Consider the following 5,542-nt stretch of genomic DNA (forward strand, 5'->3'; position numbering starts at 1 on the left):
AGAAGAGAGACTTGTCTCTCCATATAGTCCCAGTTAAAACGCCATATAAACAAAGATTGAATCCAGGACTGGAAATAGAACCAAATATTTTCCTTTTCACTAAGCCTTCTACACCTTAAGTATACTCCGTTAATAAGAAGCAGCGAATTTAATATAAGAAACGAGCGGAGTGTGAGAAAGAATATATGATGGAATGCTTTCGACCTATCTTTCACTTTGTGCTTGTAAAGAACACAAAATACAAATTCAACAACTTGAAGATGATATTCAATATATCGAGGTATGATACAATATTTAGCTATTCAGATGCTTCCTTGTTACTCTCATTCAGAAGGAACTCAATATGAATTAGAGAAGCTTATGCCAAAAAAAAAAAAAAAAAAAATTGAGTGCAAGAGAAAAGAAGATACGACTGCATGTTTGATTTTTTACAAGTCCTTTAAAATTTTCTCTTTTCTCTAGGAAGAGACTTCAATATTAAAGGAAGACAGACAGATACGGCTGAATATAAATTTTTTCGAAATCCTAACATTTTGCAAACTTTCGTTTTTATTATATTGAAAAAAGTAGATTTTCATATTCCGAACTGTCTAAAGCCTTGGAGAAAGAGTATTATGGGCGTTCCCTATAAATGTTGACTATTCCTTTTTATAGCTTGCACTTTCAGGGGAAAATTGAACCGTTTTGAAGTACAGTCTGAGATTCTATTATAAAAAATTAATATAGCTGCATTCCAATCGTTATTAGAATCCACTGACCTATTCGTCAAAAAACCCTCTTATAAATCTCGCTGAGGAAGTAAACATATGTTTGCAGCTTCTGTCTTATAATAACAAATTCTTAAACCATTGAATGTGTGGACGTGCAAAAAATTTCGAAAGAGATTATCTCTTTTTTCATTTTTAGTTGGAAACTCGAGCAATATGAATGAAAAATTAATCAACTCAACTTTGACTTTTTCGCTACTTCTAACGATAAAAACATCATTACCATGAACTGAAGGCCTGAATGTCAGGGCAACAGCAAGCTGAATAAGGCATTATCATCGACGTCGTTTTCAACAAACGCACTATGATCAGATGTAGCCCAATCAAAGCAACCTCACCTTATTGACTTGGGTGGTCGTGTCTTTATAAGTAATAACTCTGGGTTATTTTTAATTATTACGTTTAATTAGTTTCATTATCGTCCAATATACAATTCGGTTACAAAAATATTCTCTTCTATCTTTTTGTTTATTATTTATTTCCTTTAATTTTTTGTTCCAATTTTTTGGTATCTTCCCATGTCTTCTCTACGCATTTCGTTAATTCCACTCGTAAGTCTTCAAGAGCTTTTAAATGCACTTTCAAATCTTCCAAATCTTGTTGCGCCTAAATTATAAATAAAAAGCCTAGCTAACGTTAATATATCAAGGGAATTTATCCGTTAACGGTTTTAAACCTTTTTTAGGAAACATGTTGCTCCCGCCTCTCGTAGCTTATCGTTACACACATATCTTTCCCTGCAAAGAGATGCAAAAAGTAAAAGAATTGAAATTTTCTCTTTGTTATTGGAGGACTGTTCCAATGATACCTGTAGCGTTGCACTAACAATCGTAGTAAAATGGTTAAATCGCGGTGGCGCAGCATCTCCTTTGATAGCGCTTTCTTTTTTTTTCAATAGCAGCGAAAAAACTTAACCAAAAATGAATCGAAAGCAGTCGAGTTAATAGATTTAATTAAAACATTTTTGCAAAAAAAATTTAAAAAAACAATTTTCAAAAAAATAGAAAATTTATTAAAAGAATTTTGGGGCGTTGTTTGAGAGCGGAAAACAAATTTTGATAAGCAGTTTTCTATATTTTCTTTCTGACAATTCCGGATAGTTTTTACACAGCTTGCTGGAATATATTATAAAAAATAACATAGCTTTTACATGCATCAGTGAAGGATTAGAGCTATATTCAAGGTTTGCAACAACCAGAAGCAAGCTTTAGAGGCCCTATAAAAATATATATTATATTCATGGTCAGCATTAAATCCTAGATAGTTTTAAGCAAGTCCGCGTGTCCGTCTGCCTTCCCGCACCTATTAGGAAGCTTCAGGAATCTCATAAAGTATATACATTCTTGATCGCCATTAAATTGGAGATAGATTTATAAAAGTCCGCCTGTGTTCCTGTATATCTACACTCATTAGGAACTTGCAATGACTTCATACATTATCTAGATTCTTGATCAGCATCAAACTTTGAATCGATTTAAGCATTCCCATGTGTCCGCCCATCTGTCCGCCCCTGTGCACTCATTAGCAAACTTCCGAGTCCCCATAAGGCATACATATTCTTAATCAAAATCAAACTCTAATCTAAGCCGACTTAGGTGTGTCTATCCGTCTGTCTGGATAAGGTCTGCGGTAATGTATTCCCTTAGTTGGAAAAAGGAAACCATCTACATCAAATTGGGCACGAATATTGGTCTGGACTTTGGTTAGCCTTGAAATTGATCGAAGTCGTTTAAAAGACAGCACAACATGACCTCAGAGCACCTCTGCTTTCAAACAGAAAAAGAATTTGGTTTTGTGCTCATTACCAACAGATACAACGATAAAAATTACCATTTGTATTCTATGAATGACCGTGTAGGACCTGTCCAAAAGTGGAAAAAATCGGTCAGGCCTCTTCAATCTAATAGAAAGTCAAAATTTCGATGGAAATGCTTTTGTCAGAAGGTCCAGAAAGAAATTTCAGAGATCTTACAAAGCCTGTATGTTAGCGGTCAGTATCATATGTTAACTACCATACACTTGTTTATCAGTCCGTTTGTCCATCTGCTTATTAATTGCTATGGTAAACGTACACAGAGACGCAAAAAACGATATATTTGATTGAGAAACACGTTATAGGTTAGGAAACCATGCCCATCCGAAATTGTGGAGTACGAAAATGGAGTAACGATGATGGGTATAAAAGATTCGCTTGCAGCCGAATGTAATTTTTTTTGTTTATTTGTTTCTGTTTGTTTTCTCCTATATGTCATAACAAATCTGAGAGATTTGAGTATTGTAATAACATACGTTTGTCAAAAATTTCAAATACGAGAAATATTTGATGTTTTTTTTTTTTTAGATTTTCTTACAGCATTACACTCACCAGTTGCATATGAACTGCCAAACGCTAAATACGTTTACAAAGGGGAAGCAGCCGTGACTTGTATCGGAAAATATTTATAAATTATATGATATTCAAAAACCGATATATATATAATGCGTTTTTTAAGAAAATAAATTTCGTTTCCCTACGGTTTAATATCGACAGTCAATCTTTATGTGGAAAATGTTTAAATAAAAACAAAAACACAATCTGTATTAGGATTTTAATAATAATCATTTTGAATAATAACAATAAATAATAAATAAACAATAAGCAGTGGAACAGTGTAAAACAGATAGAGGTAAACGATCACAACTGTGAACGTTTTGCGCGAGCATGATTTAGACAACAATAGAACTACCAATGCTTGCTTATACATGGTTGTGGGCCATTTTGATCCACCCACTACATGAAGACAGCATGTTGAAATTTGGTATAAACATTACTTAGTCGATTAATTGCATGAACTTAAGAACAGGGAGTGTTCCGCTTATCTGTACAACCAGAACGTAGAAGAAGCTGAAACAACCGCAGAAAGGCACCGATTTCTTTTTATATTTTCGTCCGTAGTCTTCGATAACGCGAAGATGGTAGTTTAAGGGAAACAATTTAGAAGAAACTAAAACAATCTCTGAAAAACGCTGACATTCTTTCTACCTCACCAAGATATTGTCAAAAACTTGTAAGCCAGATGTTCGCCAAGATCGCCTTCAACTGCAATTCAAAACTAATTTCTTTCGATTTGCTAACACATTAACAATTATCGCTGAAATACACTTAGGTATATGTTATCACTATCTAGGAAATTAAATCAGATAAACGTAAACTGATTGTTTTCATGTAAAGAACATAAGCATATTCTCTGTCGAATCTGCGGATGATGAACCATGGTTATTCGCATGTCTGGTTAATTCCGATAACGAACGAGACTCAAATATATATACTGCTTTAGAGCCATTTTTATACCCAGCACCGAAAGATGAGGAGTATATACATTTTGTTAAAACGCTTGCAATGTCCAGAAGAAAAATTCGAATACTCTACAGAGTATTTATATTCTTCATTAGCATCAAATTCTGATTCGGTTTAAGCATATCCCTCTGTCCGTTTGTGTAATGTCTGCTGAACCATTCTTCTGGCTGCAAAAGTGCAATTTGGCAACAACATTGGAAGTTGCTGCAGATTGGTATTGTAAACGGGCGAAATCGGTCGAAGGGCCCACCCACAGTACCGAGAACATCTCTATTTTTCAAAAGAAAGAAACGATTTTTAGCTCATTACGTATAGGCTACAGCTGGTAAATCTACAAGAATTTGATCAAGAGCCAGCTTTGAAAACTCCATTAGGGTATGCAAATTATTGGCCAGTTTTAATTGGCTAGGCATGTCCATCTGTCCGTCTGCCCAATTGTGTAGTATCCCCGATAAATATACTACCGTTGCGTACTGCAAAAACGAAGACATCGCCCACCAATTTACAAAAGAATATGAGAGTTATTTAAACTGGTCAAAGGACATGCCTACAAAGCCCACTTTTCAAAGAAAAAGCTGTGAACACCTTTCCGTTCCGTGTTTTGTTTGTTATAAAATGCAACACATACACAATGCAAATTTCCACTTTTATTCTGAAAATGAAAAAAAATCGATCGAATCTTGCTTGTTTTTCTTTTTTTAAAGCTGTTTTAGGGTAACGGAGATGGGTATAAAAAATTCGGCCATGACTGAATATATTATTTTTTTTACTTGCTGTTTTTAAAACTCGCAAACTTAAAAAAAGGTCATTTTGACCCGACCGGTAGCTCTAGTGTTAAGTGACTTTTTGTTTCCTTACCGTTTTATTCTATTTTATTTGTTCAGTGCACACTGGCGGTATAATGGGTACCTTCTAACAAGTTATTGCTTATTTAAATTAATTTTTTTATTATTATTATTATTATTATTATTTTTATTTGTTTTCTTTTTACTTACAAATCTTAATCTAACAATGGTTCAGCCCAAGTTGTAATGTAAACATATAATAATAAAAAATTGCATTTTTTTTTTTTTTTCTGTTAAAAACATCACTCACGATAGAATTTCGCATTTGTAAACATTTTAATTCGCAGACATTTTAATTATTTTATATTAAAAAGTAATTTTGCATTTTATGGCATATTTTGTAATTTTCATTAATATACGAAAACAATTCTGATTAATTTGAAATATATTTGAAAATTTTTCTAATTGAAATCCAAGTACGTTAAGCAAGCGAATGTTAATGCTTTTGTGCTAATCTGTGTGCATATAAAAATGCGTACTATTGTGAGCGGTTGGGAGATCAAAAACATGTGAGCGTTTAAGTATTAATGGATATAGATTTAAATATAAACAAAAAAAAAAAAAAAAAAAAAATATATATATATATATATATA

The sequence above is a fragment of the Glossina fuscipes genome, unplaced genomic scaffold (genome assembly GCF_014805625.2).
Source record: "Glossina fuscipes isolate IAEA_lab_2018 unplaced genomic scaffold, Yale_Gfus_2 114, whole genome shotgun sequence".
Classification (NCBI taxonomy): Eukaryota; Metazoa; Arthropoda; class Insecta; order Diptera; family Glossinidae; genus Glossina; species Glossina fuscipes.